This window comes from Arachis stenosperma, chromosome 10, assembly GCF_014773155.1.
Source record: "Arachis stenosperma cultivar V10309 chromosome 10, arast.V10309.gnm1.PFL2, whole genome shotgun sequence".
In the NCBI taxonomy this organism is placed as follows: Eukaryota; Viridiplantae; Streptophyta; class Magnoliopsida; order Fabales; family Fabaceae; genus Arachis; species Arachis stenosperma.
In genome coordinates, this window is record NC_080386.1 from 28,983,034 (window position 1) to 29,003,180 (window position 20,147).

Consider the following 20,147-nt stretch of genomic DNA (forward strand, 5'->3'; position numbering starts at 1 on the left):
TTCTTTAATCGGAATCTTCGTGGTATAGGCAGGACCTGATGGCGGCATTCAAGAGAATCCGGAAGGTCTAAACCTTGTCTGTGGTATTCTGAGTAGGATTCAATGATTGAATGACTGTGACGTGCTTCAAACCTGTAACCTACTGGGCGTTAGTGACAGACGCAAAAGAGGGATTCTATTCCGGTAGGGGAGGGAACCACACCGGTGATTGGCAGTACTGTGACAGAGTGCGTGCATTAGCTTTCACTGCGAGGATGGGAGGTAGCCATTGACAACGGTGAAACCCTACACGAGCTTGCCATGGAAAGGAGTAAGAAGGAAGTGAAGAAGACATTAGGAAAGCAGAGAGACGGAAGGGAAGGCATCTTCATTCGCTTATCTGAAGCTCTCACCAATGATATACATGAGTATCTCTATCTCTATCTTTATCTTTATGTTATTTTCGTTCATCACCATTATACATTTGAGTCTGCCTGACTGAGATTTACAAGGTGACCATAGCTTGCTTCATACCACCAATCTCCGTGGGATCGACCCTTACTCACGTAAGGTATTACTTGGACGACCCAGTGCACTTGCTGGTTAGTTGTGCGAAGTTGTAGTGATCACAATTTCGTGCACCAAGTTTTTGGCGCCGTTGCCGGGGATTGTTTGTGTATGGACAACTGACGGTTCATCTTGTTGCTTAGATTAGGTATTATTTTTCTTCAGAGTTCTTAAGAATGAATTCTAGTGTTTCAAGGTGATGTTCTTATCATCACCAAAGCTGATTGATCATCATCAATTTAGCTCTTGAATGCAATGTCCTGCTGAAGCTTAGCTAGCTATGTCTAATTCCTTTAGACTAAGGCTTTAGACTAACATTGCATGATTCCTGGAATTCTCATTAAGAATTTTGATACCTTTATTTTCCTTTTCACTTAATTTTCGAAAAAGCACAAAAAAATTACAAAATCATAAAAACCAAAAATATTTCTTGTTTAAAGTCTAGTGTCTCATTTTAAGTGTCAATTGCATGTTTCTGTTTTTCTTGCATTTTTCGAATTCATGCATGTGTCTTCATTAATCTTCAAGTTGTTCTTGATGATTTTCTTGTTTTGATCTTTGAATTCTATTGACTTGAGTGTTTTGTTGTTTCTAATGTATACAAACTGCTAAGTTTGGTGTCTTGCATGCATTGTTATTAGATTTTAGTTGCATTTTGATTATTCCTTATTATTAAAAATCCAAAAATATTTTTAATTTGTGTCTTTTCAAGTCAATAATACAGAGAATTGAAGATTCAGAACATACTGCAGAGGAATCACACAGAAAAAAAGCTGAGCATTCAAAAATGCCCAGTGAAGAAGACAGACTGGCATTTAAACGCCAGCCAGGGTGCCTGGCTGGGCGTTTAACGCCCAAAAGGGTAGTAGTTTGGGCGTTAAACGCCAGAATGTGCACCATTCTGGGCGTTTAACGCCAGGATGGCAAAGGGGGAAGATTTTGTTTTCAAAATCAATTTTTTTCAAGTTTTCAAAGTTTTTCAGAATCAAATCTTTTTCAAATCATATCTTTTCAATCAAATGTTTTCAAAATCAATTTCTTTCCTTTTTCAAAGATACTTACTAACAATTAATGATTTGATTGAACATTTTTTGCCTTTTCTGTTGAGGAAGGTTTTATGTTTGAATCATATCTTTTCTTGTTAGGCAAGTCATTAATTTTTAAAATCAAATCTTTTTTAAAATTGTTTTCAAATCATATCTTTTAAAATTGTTTTCAAATCATATCTTTTAAAATTGTTTTCAAATCATATCTTTTCAATCATATCTTTTTAAAACCAATCATATCTTCTTAACCACATCTTTTTCAAAATAGTTTTCAATCAAATCTTTTTGATTTCTAATTTAAAAATCTTTTCCAAAAATCACTTGATTTCTTTTCCACTTTTATTTTCGAAAATCAATTAGTGTTTTTCAAAAATGTTTTCAAAATCTTTTACTTAATTTTCGAAAATTACTTCCCTTCTTCTCACATCCTTCTATTTCTGAACTAACTCTACTCCTTAATGCAAAATTCGAACTCTATCTTCTTTGATAAGTTCGAATTTTCTACTTCTGTCTTCTACTTTTCTTTTCCTCTGACACCTCAAGGAATCTCTATACTGTGACATAGAGGATTCCATATTTTCTTGTTTTCTTCTCTTTCATATGAGCAGGAACAAAGACAAAGGCATTCTTGTTGAAGCTGACCCTGAACCTGAAAGGACCTTGAAGCGGAAGCTAAGAGAAGCTAAGGCACAACTCTCTATTGAGGACCTGACCGAATTCTTCAAAGAAGAAGAACCCATGGCAGCCGAAAACAACAACAATGCCAACAATGCAAGGAAGGTGCTGGGTGACTTTACTGCACCTACTCCCGACTTCTATGGGAAAAGCATCTCTATCCCTGCCATTGGAGCAAACAACCTTGAGCTTAAGCCTCAATTAGTTTCTCTAATGCAACAGAATTGCAAGTTCCATGGACTTCCAATGGAAGATCCTCATCAGTTTTTAGCTGAATTCTTGCAAATCTGTGACACAGTCAAGACTAATGGGGTTGACCCTGAGGTCTATAGACTGATGCTATTCCCTTTTGCTGTAAGAGACAGAGCTAGAATATGGTTGGACTCTCAACCTAAAGAAAGCCTGGACTCTTGGGAAAAGCTAGTGAATGCCTTCTTGGCAAAGTTCTTTCCACCACAAAGATGGAGTAAGCTTAGAGTGGAAGTCCAAACCTTCAAACAGAAGGATGGAGAATCCCTCTATGAAGCTTGGGAAAGATACAAACAATTGATCAGAAGATGTCCTTCTGACATGCTTTCTGAATGGAGCATCATAGGTATTTTCTATGATGGTCTCTCTGAACTATCCAAGATGTCCTTGGATAGCTCTGCTGGAGGATCTCTTCATCTGAAGAAGACCCCTACAGAAGCTCAAGAGCTCATTGAAATGGTTGCAAATAACCAATTCATGTACACTTCTGAGAGAAATCCTGTGAACAATGGGACAAGTCAGAAGAAAGGAGTTCTTGAGATTGACACTCTGAATGCCATTTTGGCTCAGAATAAAATATTGACTCAACAAGTCAATTTGATTTCTCAAAGTCTGTCTGGAATGCAAAATGCACCAAGCAGTACTAAGGATGCTTCATCTGAGGAAGAAGCTTATGATCCTGAGAACCCTTCAATGGAAGAGGTGAATTACCTAGGAGAACCCTATGGAAACGCCTATAATTCTTCATGGAGAAATCACCCAAATCTCTCATGGAAGAATCAAGAGAGACCTCAACAAGGTTTCAATAATAATGGTGGAAGAAACAGGTTTAACAATGGCAAACCTTTACCATCATCTTCTCAGCAACAGACAGAGAATTCTAAGCAGAACCCCTCTGACTTAGCAACCATGGTCTCTGATCTAATCAAAACCACCCAAAGTTTCATGACTAAAACAAGGTCCTCCATTAGGAATTTGGAGGCACAAGTGGGACAGCTGAGCAAGAAAATTACTGAACTCCCTCCTAGTACTCTCCCAAGTAATACAGAAGAAAATCCAAAAGGAGAGTGCAAAGCCATAACCATGGCCGAATCTGGAGAGGGAAGAGAGGAAGTGGACGCCACTGAGGAAGGCCTCAATGGGCATGCACTAGCCTCCACAGAGTTCCCTAATGAGGAACCATGGGAATCTGAGGCTCAAAATGAGACCATAGAGATCCCACTGGATTTACTTCTGCCATTCATGAGCTCTGATGAGTATTCCTCCTCTGAAGAGGATGAGTATGTCACTGAAGAGCAAGTTGCTAAATACCTTGGAGCAATCATGAAGCTAAATGACAAGTTATTTGGAAATGAGACTTGGGAGGATGAACCTCCTTTGCTCACCAAAGAACTGGATGACTTGTCTAGGCAGAAATTACCTCAAAAGAGACAAGATCCTGGGAAGTTTTCAATACCTTGTACCATAGGCACCATGACCTTCAAGAAGGCTCTGTGTGACTTAGGGTCAAGTGTGAACCTCATGCCTCTCTCTGTAATGGAGAAGCTAAGGATCTTTGAGGTACAAGCTGCAAGAATCTCACTAGAGATGGCAGACAACTCAAGAAAACAAGCTCATGGACTTGTAGAGAATGTTTTGGTTAAGATTGAAGACCATTACATCCCTACTGATTTCATAGTCCTAGAGACTGGGAAATGCATGGATGAAACCATCATCCTTGGCAGACCTTTCCTAGCCACAGCAAAGGCTGTGATTGATGTTGATAGAGGTGAACTGATCATTCAAGTGAATGGAGAATCCTTTGAGTTTAAGGCTCAAGGATATCCCTCTGTCATCATGGAGAAGAAGCATGAAGAGCTTCTCTCAAATCAGAGACAAACAGAGCCCCCACAGTCAAACTCTAAGTTTGGTGTTGGGAGGCCACAACCAAACTCTAAGTTTGGTGTTGAACCCCTACATTCAAACTCTAAGTTTGGTGTTGGGAGGTTCCAACATTACTCTGAGTATCTGTGAGGCTCCATGAGAGCCCTCTGTCAAGCTACTGACATTAAAGAAGCGCTTGTTGGGAGGCAACCCAATGTTATATTTTATCTATTCTCTTTTGTTATTTTATGTTTTTTGTAGGTTGATGATCATAAGAAGTCACAAAATCCATTGAAAAAGCAAAAACAGAATGAAAAACAGGAAGAAAAACAGCACACCCTGGAGGAAGAACTCACTGGCGTTTAAACGCCAGTGAGGCTAGCAGTTGGGCGTTTAACGCCCAGTCTGGCACCATTCTGGGCGTTTAACACCAGAAAAGGGGCACCAGACTGGCGTTAAACGCCAGGAAAGGGCAAGAACCTGGCGTTAAACACCAGGAATGGGCACCAGCCCGGCGTTTAACGCCAGAAATAGCTCAAAACGTGATTTTGAGCAACAATTGGTGCAGGGATGACTTTTCCTTGACACCTCAGGATCTGTGGACCCCACAGGATCCCCACCAACCCACCATACTCTCTCTTCTTCTTCACCCATTCACCAATCACCTCAACACCTCTCCCCCATAAACCCTTCTTCACTCCTTCATTTTCACACCACCTAAACACCACTTCTCCCCCTCCTTGGCCGAACACAAAGCCATCTCCCTCTCCTCTATTTCTTCTTCTTCTACTCTCTTCTTTCTTCTTTTGCTCGAGGACGAGCAAACCTTTTAAGTTTGGTGTGGTAAAAGCATTGCTTTTTATTTTTCCATAACCATTTATGGCATCCAAAGCCGGTTCAACTGAGAAGGCATGACCTCAAGCCCATCACCAAGAGAAGGATGGAGCAAATAAGAGACCCCTCTCATCAAGAGATCTCTGAGATACCTCAAGGGATGCACTTTCCTCCACAAGACTATTGGGAGCAACTAAACACCTCCCTAGGAGAGTTGAGTTCCAACATGGGACAACTAAGGGTGGAGCACCAAGAACATTCCATCCTCCTCCATGAAATTAGAGAAGATCAAAGAATCATGAGAGAGGAGCAACAAAGACAAGGAAGAGACATTGAGGAGCTCAAGCACTCCATAAGATCTTCAAGAGGAAGAACAAGCCGCCATCACTAAGGTGGACCCGTTCTTTAATCTCCTTGTTCTTTACTTTCCTGTTTTTCGAATTTTAGTGCTTATGTTATCTATGTTTGTGTCTTGTGATCATTAGTGTCTTAGTGTCTATGCCTTAAAGCTATGAATATGAATCCATCACCTTTCTTAAATGAAAACTGTTTTTATCACAAAAGAACAAGAAGTACAGGATTTCAAATTCATCTTTAAAACTAGCTTAATTAGTTTGATGTGGTGGCAACACTTTTGTTCTCTGAATGTATGCTTGAACAGTGCATATGTCTTTTGAATTTGTTGTTCATGAATGTTAAAATTGTTGGCTCTTGAAAGAATGATGAAAAAGGAGACATGTTACTGAGGATCTGAAAAATCATAAAAATGATTCTTGAAGCAAGAAAAAGCAGTGAATACAAAAAAAAAAGAGAAGCAGAAAAACGAAAAAAAAGGGGAGAAAGAAAAAGAAAGGAAAAAGAAAGAAATAAAAGTTGTGATCCAAGGCAATAAGAGTGTGCTTAAGAACCCTGGACACCTCTAATTGGGGACTCTAGCAAAGCTGAGTCACAATCTGAAAAGGTTCACCCAATTATGTGTCTGTGGCATGTATGTATCCGGTGGTAATACTGGAAGACAGAGTGCTTTGGGCCACAGCCAAGACTCAATAAGTAGCTGTGTTCAAGAATCATCATACTTAACTAAGAGAATCAATAACACTATCTGGATTCTAAGTTCCTAAAGAAGCCAATCATTCTGAACATCAGAGGATAAAGTGAGATGCCAAAACTGTTTGGAGGCAAGAAGCTACTAGTCCCGCTCATCTAATTTTGAGCTATGTTTCATTGATAATTTGGAGTCTATAGTATATTCTCTTCTTTTTATCTTATTTGATTTTCAGTTGCTTGGGGACAAGCAACAATTTAAGTTTGGTGTTGTGATGAGCGGATAATTTATACGCTTTTTGGCATTATTTTTAGTATGTTTTTAGTATCTTTTAGTTAGTTTTTAGTATATTTTTATTAGTTTTTAGTTAAAATTCACTTTTCTGGACTTTACTATGAGTTTGTGTGTTTTTCTGTGATTTCAGGTATTTTCTGGCTGAAATTGAGGGACCTGAGCAAAAATCTGATCCAGAGACTCAAAAGGACTGCAGATGCTGTTGGATTCTGACCTCCCTGCACTCGAAGTGGATTTTCTGGAGCTACAGAAGCCCAATTGGCGCGCTCTGAACGGCGTTGGAAAGTAGACATCCTGAGCTTTCCAGCAATATATGATAGTCCATACTTTGCCCAATATTTGATGGCCCAAACCGGCGTTCAAAGTCACCTACAGAAATTCCAGCGTTAAACGCCGGAACTGGCACCTAAATGGGAGTTAAACGCCCAAACTGGCATAAAAGCTGGCGTTTAACTCCAAGAAGAGTCTCTACACGAAAATGCTTCATTGCTCAGCCCAAGCACACACCAAGTGGGCCCGGAAGTGGATTTTTATGTCATTTACTCATCTCTGTACACCCTAGGCTACTAGTTTTCTATATATAGGACCTTTGACTATTGTATTTTTCATCTTCGGACATCTAGTTCTTAGATCATTTGGGAGGCTGGCCTCACGGCCATGCCTAGACCTTGTTCTTATGTATTTTCAACGGTGGAGTTTCTACACACCATAGATTAAGGTGTGGAGCTCTGCTGTACCTCGAGTATTAATGCAATTACTATTGTTCTTCTATTCAATTCCGCTTGTTCTTGTTCCAAGATATCACTTGTTCTTCAACTTGATGAAGGTGATGATCCGTGACACTCATCATCATTCTCACTTATGAACAAGGTGACTGACAACCATTCTTGTTCTACAAGCATCCGAGGCTTAGTGAATATCTCTTGGATTCTTTAATCGGAATCTTCGTGGTATAGGCAGGACCTGATGGCGGCATTCAAGAGAATCCGGAAGGTCTAAACCTTGTCTGTGGTATTCTGAGTAGGATTCAATGATTGAATGACTGTGACGTGCTTCAAACCTGTAACCTACTGGGCGTTAGTGACAGACGCAAAAGAGGGATTCTATTCCGGTAGGGGAGGGAACCACACCGGTGATTGGCAGTACTGTGACAGAGTGCGTGCATTAGCTTTCACTGCGAGGATGGGAGGTAGCCATTGACAACGGTGAAACCCTACACGAGCTTGCCATGGAAAGGAGTAAGAAGGAAGTGAAGAAGACATTAGGAAAGCAGAGAGACGGAAGGGAAGGCATCTTCATTCGCTTATCTGAAGCTCTCACCAATGATATACATGAGTATCTCTATCTCTATCTTTATCTTTATGTTATTTTCATTCATCACCATTATACATTTGAGTCTGCCTGACTGAGATTTACAAGGTGACCATAGCTTGCTTCATACCACCAATCTCCGTGGGATCGACCCTTACTCACGTAAGGTATTACTTGGACGACCCAGTGCACTTGCTGGTTAGTTGTGCGAAGTTGTAGTGATCACAATTTCGTGCACCAGCTCCTCACCCCCAACCATGGGGTTTAGAGACTCATGCCGTGAAATGTACACAAAGAAACGTGTAAAAAATGTCATGAGGTACAGATACAATGTCAAAAGGTCCTATTAATAGTAAACTAGTATCCTAAGGTTTACAGAAATGAGTAAATGACAGAAAAATCCACTTCCGGGCCCACTTGGTGTGTGCTTGGGCTGAGCAATGAAGCATTTTCGTGTAGAGACCTTTTCTGGAGTTAAACGCCAGCTTTTATGCCAGTTTGGGCGTTTAACTCCAAGTTTTATGCCAGTTCCGGCGTTTAACGCTGGAATTTCTGAGGCCGAATTGCTACGCCGATTTGGGCCATCAAATCTTGGGCAAAGTATGGACTATCATATATTGCTGGAAAGCCCAGGATGTCTACTTTCCAACGCCGTTGAGAGCGCGCCCAGAAAATCCATTTTGAGTGCAGGGAGGTCAGAATCCAACAGCATCTGCAGTCCTTTTCAGTCTCTGAATCAGATTTTTGCTCAGAACCTTCAATTTCAGTCAGAAAATACCTGAAATCACAGAAAAATACACAAACTCATAGTAAAGTCCGGAAAAGTGAATTTTAACTAAAAACTAATAAAAATATACTAAAAACTAACTAAAAGATACTAAAAACATACTAAAAACAATGCCAAAAAGCGTATAAATTATCCGCTCATCACAACACCAAACTTAAATTGTTGCTTGTCCCCAAGCAACTGAAAATTAAAATAGGATAAAAAGAAAAGAATATACTATAGACTCCAAAATATCAAAGAAACATAGCTCCAATTAGATGAGCGGGACTAGTAGCTTTTTGCCTCCGAACAGTTTTGGCATCTCACTCTATCCTTTGAAGTTCAGAATGATTGGCATCTATGAGAACTCAGAACTCAGATAGTGTTATTGATTATCCTAGTTAAGTATGATGATTCTTGAACATAGCTAGTGTATGAGTCTTGGCTGTGGCCCAAAGCACTCTGTCTTCCAGTATTACCACCGGATACATACATGCCACAGACACATAATTGGGTGAACCTTTTTAGATTGTGACTCAGCTTTGCTAGAGTCCCCAATTAGAGGTGTCCAAGGTTCTTAAGCAAACTCTTTTTGCCTTGGTTCACAACTTTATTTCTTTCTTTTTCTTTTCTTCTTTTCTTTTCTTCTCTTTTTTTTTCGAAAATTTTTTTTTTCACTGCTTTTTCTTGCTTCAAGAATCATTTTTATGATTTTTCAGATCCTCAATAACAGTTCTCTTTCTCCTCATTCTTTCAAGAGCCAACAATTTTAACATTCTCAAAACAACAAATTCAAAAGACATATGCACTGTTCAAGCATTAATTCAGAAAATAGAAAGTATTGTCACCACATCAAACCAATTAAGCTAGTTTCAAGGATAAATTTCGAAATCTTGTACTTCTTGTTCTTTTGTGATTAAAGCATTTTTCATTTTAAGAGAGGTGATGGATTCATAGGACATTCATAGCTTTAAGGCATAAACTTTAAATTTTATTAATAATGGATTAAGAACAAGACTCAGAAAATAAATATAAGATGAAACTAAAAATAGAAAACAAAACAAAAAACGAAAAAACTAGGCTCCTAATGATAGAGGTTTTCACAGAGTTAGGACTCAACAACCTTGATTTTGAGAAGTGAATGCTCCCTCAGCTTGAGAGGAGAGCTTTTGGCGTTTCCTCTCTTGGATTTCACGCCCCTGCTCCTCTTGCTCCTTCCATTGACTTCTTGGTGATTGGATGTTCAATGTGTATGAATTCATCTGCTTCCATCTTCACCCCAGCCTCTTTACAGAGCAAGGAGATCAAGCTTGGGTAAGCCAATTTGGTTACAGTGGAATTCCTATTTGCTATTGTGTAGATCTCGCAGGCAATCACATGATGAACCTCCACTTCTTTTCCAAGCATAATGCAATGAATCATCACTGCTCTTTTGATGGTAACCTCAGAACGGTTGCTAGTGGGCAATATGGAACGCCCAATAAAGTCTAGCCAACCTCTTGCAATTGGTTTGAGGTCTCCCCTCTTGAGTTGGTTAGGGACACCCTTAGAATTGGTTATCCACTTAGTTCCAGGGAGGCATATGTCCTCTAGAACTTGATCCAATCCTTTATCTACTCTCACCATTCTCCTATTAAAGGAGTCAGGATAATCTTGCAGTTGAGGTAACTTGAAGATTTCTCTTATTTTGTCCAGATGGAAGTACATAACTTTCCCTCTGACCATGGTTCTGTAGGTATGGTAAGCGGTTCCAGTCATTCTCTGCTTATCTGTCAGCCACAGATTTGAGTAGAATTCCTGAACCATGTTCCTTCCAACCTTTGTCTCAGGATTGGTTAGAACTTCCCATCCTCTATTTCGAATTTGCTCTTGGATTCCCGGATATTCATCTTCTTTCAGATCAAATTTAACTTCCGGGATCACTGACCTCAGACCCATTATTTTGTGATAATGGTCTTCATGTTCTTTAGTTAAGAACTTCTCTTGATTCCAAAGATTCTTTGGATTAGTCTCTTTCTTTCCTCTTAAATTGGTTTGTTTTCCCTTAGGAGCCATGATCTTGATGAATCTTGGCTTAGTGATCACGGAAAAGCACACCAAACTTAGAGGTTTGCTTGTCCTCAAGCAAAAGAAAAGAGAGAAGAGAGGGGGAGGAAGAGGAAATTCGAATGGTGTGGTGGACTGAGGGAGCCAAACGTGTATTTATAAGGTGGGGAGGGGAGTTTTCGAAAAAAAAGAGAAATTTGAAAGGAGATTTGAGAAGATTTGGAAAGAAATTGAGAAAAGGGTGAAATTTTTGAACAATGTTTGTAATTGATTTGAAATAAATTTGAAGAATGGTTTTGATTTTTGAAGATTTGAAAGTGAATGATGAATGATTGAAGTGTGATTTTGTAGAAAAGTATGGGTAAGAAAAGGAAAGTTTGAAAAAAATTTGATTTGAAAACAAAATTGTGGTCCCCCCACCTTGCTGGCGTTAAACGCCCAGAATGGCACCCATTCTGGTGTTTAACGCCCATTTGTTGCCCTTTTTGGGCGTTTAACGCCCAGCCAGGGCACCTGGCTGGGCGTCCAGAAATCCTTTATCACTGGGCGTTTTTCGAAACGCCCAGGATGCTGCACACCTGGCGTTAAACGCCCAGAATGGTGCCCATTCTGGCGTTTAACGCCCAAAATGGCACCATTCCTGGCGTTAAACGCCCAAAATGGTACCCATTCTGGCGTTTAACGCCCAAAATGCCCCTTACTGGCGTTTTTTCGCCAGTAAGCTCATTTTCTCTGCTTTTTGAGCTGAATCCTTCTGTAACTCTGTGAATTCCTTCATTTTTGATACTTGCCTCTGTAAGAACAAATCATATAGCCTCCTAATGACTGGGTTGCCTCCCAGCAAGCGCTTCTTTACTGTCTTTAGCTGGACCTTCACTGAGAATCACTCAAGTCTCAGTTTTGAGCATTCCTGCTCAAAATTGCCTTCAAGATAATGCTTGATTCTCTGTCCATTAACAATGAACTTTTTGTCAGAATCAACATCATGAAGCTCAACATATCCATATGGTGACACTCCTGTAATCACATACGGACCCCTCCATCGGGATTTGAGTTTTCCTGGGAACAATTTGAGCCTGGAGTTGAAGAGCAGAACTTTTTGTCCTGGCTCAAAGACTCTGGTTGACAACTTCTTGTCATGCCACTTCTTTGCCTTTTCCTTATAGATTTTTGCATTTTCAAAGGCATTGAGTCTGAACTCCTCTAGCTCATTTAACTGGAGCAATCTTTTCTCACCAGCTAACTGAGCATCCATGTTTAGGAATCTGGTTGCCCAGTAGGCTTTATGTTCCAGTTCCACAGGCAAATGACAGGCCTTCCCATACACCAGTTGGTATGGAGAGGTTCCTATAGGAGTCTTGAATGCTGTTCTGTATGCCCACAGAGCATCATCCAAGCTCTTTGCCCAATCCTTTCTTCGGGCTATCACAGTCCGTTCTAGGATTCTTTTTAGCTCTCTGTTAGAGACTTCAGCTTGCCCATTTGTCTGTGGATGGTACGGAGTTGCCACTTTATGGCTGATTCCATATCTAACCATAGCAGAGTATAGCTGTTTGTTGCAGAAATGAGAGCCCCCATCACTGATTAGTACTCTGGGAACACCAAACCTGCTGAAGATGTGTTTCTGGAGGAATTTTAGCACGGTCTTGGTATCATTAGTGGGTGTAGCAATTGCTTCTACCCACTTAGATACATAGTCTACCGCCACCAGAATGTAAGTGTTTGAGTATGATGGTGGGAATGGCCCCATGAAGTCAATTCCCCATACATCAAACAATTCTATCTCTAATATCCCTTGTTGAGGCATGGCATATCCGTGAGGCAGGTTACCAGCTCTTTGGCAACTGTCACAGTTACGCACAAACTCTCGGGAATCTTTATAGAGAGTAGGCCAGTAGAAGCCACACTGGAGGACTTTAGTGGCTGTTCGCTCACTTCCAAAATGCCCTCCATACTGTGATCCATGGCAATGCCATAGGATCCTTTGTGCTTCTTCTCTGGGTACACATCTGCGGATCACTCCGTCAGCACATCTCTTAAAGAGATATGGTTCATCCCAGAGGTAGTACTTGGCATCTGAAATTAATTTCTTTCTTTGCACATTGCTGTACTCCTTGGGTATGAACCTCACAGCTTTATAGTTTGCCATATCTGCAAACCATGGAGTTTCCTGAATGGCAAAGAGTTGCTCATCTGGGAAAGTCTCAGAGATCTCAGTAGAAGGGAGGGACGCCCCAGCTACTGGTTCTATTCGAGACAGATGATCAGCTACTTGGTTCTCTGTCCCTTTTCTGTCTCTTATTTCTATATCAAACTCTTGCAGAAGCAACACCCATCTGATAAGCCTGGGTTTTGAATCCTGCTTTGTGAGTAAGTATTTAAGAGCAGCATGGTCAGTGTACACAATCACTTTGGATCCCACTAAATAAGATCTAAACTTGTCAATGGCATAAATCACTGCAAGTAATTCTTTTTCTGTGGTTGTGTAATTCTTCTGTGCATCATTTAGAATACGGCTAGCATAATAAATGACATGCAGAAGTTTATTATGCCTCTGTCCCAACACTGCACCAATGGCATGATCACTGGCATCACACATTAATTCAAATGGCAATGCCCAATCTGGTGCAGAGATGACTGGTGCTGTGACCAGTTTAGCTTTCAGGGTCTCAAATGCCTGCAGACACTGTGTGTCAAACTCAAATGGTGTGTCAGCAGCTAGCAGGTTACTCAAAGGTTTTGCAATTTTCGAAAAATCCTTTATAAACCTTCTATAAAATCCTGCATGCCCCAAAAAGCTTCTGATTGCCTTAACATTGGCAGGTGGTGGTAATTTCTCAATTACCTCTACCTTTGCCTTATCCACCTCTATTCCCCTGCTTGAAATTTTATGCCCAAGGACAATTCCTTCAGTCACCATAAAGTGACATTTCTCCCAGTTTAAAACCAGGTTAGTCTCTTGGCATCTTTTCAGGACAAGTGCTAGGTGATTAAGACAGGAGCTGAATGAGTCTCCATATACTGAGAAGTCGTCCATGAAGACTTCCAGAAATTTCTCTACCATATCTGAGAAGATAGAGAGCATGCACCTCTGAAAGGTTGCAGGTGCATTGCATAGACCAAAAGGCATCCTTCTGTAGGCAAACACGCCAGAAGGGCAAGTAAATGTTGTTTTCTTTTGGTCCTGAGGATCTACTGCAATTTGGTTGTAGCCTGAATAGCCATCCAAAAAGCAGTAGTAATCATGACCAGCTAGTCTTTCTAGCATTTGGTCTATGAATGGTAAAGGAAAATGATCCTTTCTGGTGGCTGTATTGAGCCTTCTGTAGTCAATACACATGCGCCACCCTGTGACTGTTCTTGTAGGAACCAGTTCATTTTTTTCATTATGAACCACTGTCATGCCTCCCTTTTTGGGGACAACTTGGACAGGGCTCACCCAGGGGCTATCAGAAATAGGATAAATAATCCCAGCCTCTAGTAATTTAGTGACCTCTTTCTGCACCACCTCCTTCATGGCTGGATTCAGCCTCCTTTGTGGTTGGACCACTGGTTTGGCATTATCCTCCAACAGGATCTTGTGCATGCATTTAGCTGGGCTAATGCCCTTGAGATCACTTATGGACCACCCAAGAGCTGTCTTGTGTGTCCTTAGCACTTGAATCAGTGCTTCCTCTTCCTGTGGATTTAAAGCAGAGCTTATAATCACTGGAAAAGTGTCACCCTCTCCCAGAAATGCATACTTCAGGGATGGTGGTAAAGGTTTGAGCTCAGGTTTGGGAGGTTTATCCTCCTCCTGAGGAATTTTCGAAAATTCCTTTGCTTCCTCTAGTTCTTCTTGATCAGGTTGAGCATCTTTGAAGATGTTCTCAAGCTCTGATTCTAGGCTTTCAGCCATATTGATCTCCTCTACCAGAGAGTCAATAATGTCAGCGCCCATGCAGTCATTTGGTGTGTCCGGATATTGCATAGCTTTTACAGCATTCAACTTGAACTCATCCTCATTAACTCTGAGGGTTACTTCCCCTCTTTGTACATCAATGAGAGTTCGTCCAGTTGCTAGGAAAGGTCTTCCTAGAATGAGCTCCTCCATTTCCAGCACCACAAAGTCAGTGGGAAAGGCAAAGGGCCCAACCTTGACAATCATGTCCTCTATTATGCCTGATGGGTGTTTAATGGAGCCATCAGCAAGTTGGAGGCATATCCTGGTTGGTTTGACTTCTCCAGCTAACCCAAGCTTTCTGATAGTGGATGCAGGTATTAGATTGATGCTTGCTCCAAGATCACATAGAGCTGTCTTGGTGCAAGCACCTTCTAATGTGCATGGTATCATAAAGCTTCCAGGATCTTGAAGCTTTTCTGGTAAGCTTTTCAGAATGACTGCACTGCATTCTTCAGTGAGAAACACTTTTTCAGTTTCTCTCCAATCCTTCTTATGACTTAGGATCTCTTTCATGAACTTAGCATAAGAAGGTATTTGCTCAAGTGCCTCTGCAAACAGAATCTTTATTTCAAGAGTCCTTAGATAGTCTGCAAAGCGGGCAAATTGCTTATCCTGTTCCGCTTTGCGGAGTTTCTGAGGATAAGGCATCTTGGCCTGATATTCTTCAACCTTAGATGCTGCAGGTTTATTTCTTACAGAAGTGGTTGAAGAAGCCTTGTTAGAGGGATTACTGTCAGCACTCTCAGGTGTCTGATTTCCCCTTGGCGTCTGAACGCCAGGATTGGGTGGAAAATGGGCGTTAAACGCCAGCTTTTCCCCCTTTTCTGGCGTTTGAACGCCAGAACTGGGCTGGGCGTTAAACGCCAGCTTTTCCCCCTTTTCTGGCGTTTGAACGCCAGAACTGGGCAAGGAATGGGCGTTTAACGCCAGCTTTCCTTCCCTTTCTGGCGTTTGAACGCCAATAACATTCCTCTTTGGGCTCTTACTGTCCTCAGAGGGATTTTGAACAGTGGTTTGGTTATCCTCTGTCAATTGTTCCTTGTTTGGCTTTTTGCTCTTTTGAGCAGTGTTATTCAGTGTCTTCCCACTCCTCAGTTGAACTGCTTGACATTCCTCTGTTATCTGTTTAGATATTTGCTGTTTTGCTTGATTCAACTGCAGTTCTATTCTCTTGTTAGCAACCTTAGTATCATGGAGCATTTCTTTAAATTCTGCTAACTGTTCAGTCATCAGGAGCAATTGTTGATTAAGCTCATTCATCTGTTCTTGAGGATTAGGGTCAGTGACTAATGCCATGACTTCCTCCTTTGGAACGAACTCATTGCTAGAATATAAGTACTGGTTTCTAGCAACAGTGTCTATAAGCTCTTGAGCTTCTTCAATTGTCTTCCTCATGTGTATAGATCCACCAGCTGAGTGGTCTAAAGACATCTGAGCTTTTTCTGTGAGCCCATAGTAGAAGATGTCTAACTGTACCCACTCTGAAAACATTTCAGAGGGGCATTTTCTAAGCATACCTCTATACCTCTCCCAGGCATTATAGAGGGATTCATTATCCTCTTGCTTAAAGCCTTGGATGTCCAGCCTTAGCTGTGTCATCCTCTTTGGAGGGTAAAAATGATTCAGGAATTTGTCTGACAACTGTTTCCATGTCTTTATGCTTGCTGTAGGTTGGTTATTCAACCACCTTTTAGCTTGATCTTTTACAGCAAATGGAAACAGTAATAGTCTGTAGACATCCTGATCTACCTCTTTATCATGTACTGTGTCAGCAATTTGTAAGAACTGTGCCAGAAACTCAGTAGGTTCTTCCTGTGGAAGACCGGAATACTGGCAATTTTGCTGCACTATGATAATGAGTTGAGGATTTAGCTCAAAGCTGCTTGCTTTGATGGGAGGTGTACAGATGCTACTCCCATATGCAGCTGTAATGGGGTTAGCATATGACCCCAGAGTCCTTCTGGACTGATTAATCCCACTTGAGTCCATAATGGACAAGAGGGAAATGATAATGATTGCAAATAGATAAATTTTGTTGTTTTTTTTTTTTGAATTAAACGAAAAAAAATTAAAATAAAATAAAAGGAAATTAAGATAAAAATTCGAAAATCAAAAAGAAAATAGAATCAAAGCAAATTGAGAACTGAATCAATTGGTTAATTAAAAAGATTTTGAAAATAGCAATTAAAAAGATATGATTGAAAAATTTTTATGAAAAAGATTTGATTTTTGAAAAGAGGAAAGAGAAAAACAACAAAAAGACACCAAACTTAAAATTTTTAGAAAATCAAACACTAATTTTCGAAAATTTTAAAGGAAAAACACTAGGAGGACACCAAACTTAGAATTTTTATGAATCAAAAAGGGACTAAGAACATGCAAAATCGAAAATTTTTAAAAGAAAAACAAAAAGCATGCAATTGACACCAAACTTAGAATATGAAACTAGACTCAACTAAAAGACTCTAAACCAACAAAAATAAAACAGTCCTAATCTAAGCAACAAGATAAGCCGTCAGTTGTCCAAACTCGAACAATCCCCGGCAACGGCGCCAAAAACTTGGTGCACGAAATTGCAATAACACTTTTGCAATCCCGCACAACTAACCAGCAAGTGCACTGGGTCGTCCAAGTAATACCTTGCGTGAGCAAGGGTCGATCCCACGGAGATTGTCGGCTTGAAGCAAGCTATGGTTATCTTGTAAATCTTAGTCAGGATATCAGAAATTATCAGGATTGATTGTAAAAAGCAAAAGAACATGAATTGGTTACTTGTTTTTCAGTAATGGAGAATAGGTTGAGGCTTTGGAGATGCTCCATCTTCTGAATCTCTGCTTTCCTACTGTCTTCTTCATCAAACACGCAAGACTCCTTCCATGGCAAGCTATATGTAGGGTTTCACCGTTGTCAGTGGCTACCTCCCATCCTCTCAGTGAAAATGTTCCTATGCTCTGTCACAGCATGGCTAATCAGCTGTCGGTTCTCGGTCAGGCCGAATAGAATCCATCGATCCTTTTGCGTCTGTCACTAACGCCCCGCCTGCTAGGAGTTTGAAGCACGTCACGGTCATTCAATCATTGAATCCTACTCAGAATACCACAGACAAGGTTTAGACCTTCCGGATTCTCTTGAATGCCGCCATCAGTTCTAGCTTATACCACGAAGATTCTGGTTAAGGAATCCAAGAGATATCTACTCAATCTAAAGTAGAACAGAGGTGGTTGTCAGGCACATGTTCATAGTTGAGAATGATGATGAGTGTCACGGATCATCACATTCATCCGGGTTAAGAGCAAGTGATATCTTAGAATGGAAGCAAGCATGATTGAATAAGAAACAGTAGTAATTGCATTAATCCATCAAGACACAGCAGAGCTCCTCACCCCCAACCATGGGGTTTAGAGACTCATGCCGTGGAATGTACACAAAGAAACGTGTAAAAAATATCATGAGGTACAGATACAATGTCAAAAGGTCCTATTAATAGTAAACTAGTATCCTAAGGTTTACAGAAATGAGTAAATGACAGAAAAATCCACTTCCGGGCCCACTTGGTGTGTGCTTGGGCTGAGCAATGAAGCATTTTCGTGTAGAGACCTTTTCTGGAGTTAAACGCCAGCTTTTATGCCAGTTTGGGCGTTTAACTCCAAGTTTTATGCCAGTTCCGGCGTTTAACGCTGGAATTTCTGAGGCCGAATTGCTACGCCGATTTGGGCCATCAAATCTTGGGCAAAGTATGGACTATCATATATTTCTGGAAAGCCCAGGATGTCTACTTTCCAACGCCGTTGAGAGCGCGCCAATTGGGCTTCTGTAGCTCCAGAAAATCCATTTCGAGTGCAGGGAGGTCAGAATCCAACAGCATCTGCAGTCCTTTTCAGTCTCTGAATCAGATTTTTGCTCAGAACCTTCAATTTCAGTCAGAAAATACCTGAAATCACAGAAAAACACACAAAATCATAGTAAAGTCCAGAAAAGTGAATTTTAACTAAAAACTAATAAAAATATACTAAAAACTAACTAAAAGATACTAAAAACATACTAAAAACAATGCCAAAAAGCGTATAAATTATCCGCTCATCAGTTACCTAAGCTATGGCCCAGTCCCGGTTGAGTTACCTTCCTAGGTTTTGTTTCCTTTTTCCGAGTTAGACCCCGACCACTTCAGGCCCGGGCTAACGTGCCATAAAATACTTCGGGTCTGGGACGGGTCATTGAATTGGAACGGGCCATATACTCCCCTAGCTGGGCTAAGGTGGTTGATAACCACTTACATTGGCAGCAAAAATAAAGGCGAAGACTCAAACTTGAATTGAGGTGGTTGATAACTACTCACCTTGGTAGACAAGTTTATCGTGTCCTACGGATTCATCATTGAGAAAGTATTTGATTCTTCGCTTGGTTTCCTATTCTTAGATATAGTATTTATATAAGCTTTACTTTCTAGGATACTGTGTCAATCTAGATTAAATTATGGGTAAAAATAGAAAGATTTTATTTTTAAAATTCTATTCTTGGATTTTTTTATCTTTTTGTATTATGTAATTTAGATAGTTTTAACTAAAAAAAGGTTTTCATAGGGCATCAAAAATTGATTTAAATTTGTTTTTTTAAAAAAAAATTAAAATATAAAACCAAAATTCAAATACCTCAAAATTCAAATATAATATTGTGGTGAGGTAGTTAAAAATAGTAGGATAAACCAACGTCATGAAGATATTGAAGGTAGTATGCATGAGGTTAATATAAATAATGTACTTAAACACAATCCTAAAGCCTAATACCAAGGTGTGAACTTAGAAGGAGGAGATCTTGTCCAGAATTTTTTTTTGGGATTAATATTTAAACACAATATCTATAACAACAATAAGAACCAAAAATAGTTTCTAAAAAAAATCATAATTATTCACAAAATTAACCAACCGACTATTACAAAACATGCATTATTACACTGCAAAGAAATAATAGCTTATTACTCAATTGAAGGTTAACTCCTATGCCCTTTAGACACAGTGTAACTAGATTTTTTTAAATCCTCATAAAATAAACCAAAATTTAGTCCAAATTTAATATTTTAATCAAATTTGTTAATTACAATTTTTTTTGGATAAATCGGACTAAAAGCTCAAAAGAAAAGAAATTACATAATTGTAACTAATTGGAATAGTGTGGCTTCTCTAAAATCATCTGCAATAATTTGCTTTGTGGGATATCTACAAAATAAGAATTTGAGTGAGCCTTCAAGCTTTCTCTAGCCAACAATCTATTCCTCTTTTCCTTCCTTATATACATGTTTTAATTATAAATTATCTATTTAGATAACAAATAAAGAAAAGGTTGACTCGTTTAGCTTGATAGATATTTTTTAAAAATGTTAAACTTTTATTTTGAATATACATATATATTGATATATAATTGGTTCATCCGTTTAAATTCATAGTAAACTTAAACGAGCAGGACTAAATGGACCAATTTATTTGACACCTCTACTTACACAACTAACTATATCCAAAATTCAAACTATGATTT

The 20,147-nt window shown here is 39.8% G+C and overlaps 1 non-coding gene across 1 annotated transcript; it reads right to left on the reverse strand.

The window, feature by feature from the left end:
* Positions 1–2,735: 2,735 nt before the first annotated feature.
* LOC130959672 (small nucleolar RNA R71) lies at positions 2,736–2,843 on the reverse strand. Its single transcript, XR_009078741.1, has one exon. It is a non-coding gene; the product is annotated as a small nucleolar RNA R71 (small nucleolar RNA).
* Between the last annotated feature and the right edge of the window lie 17,304 nt (positions 2,844–20,147).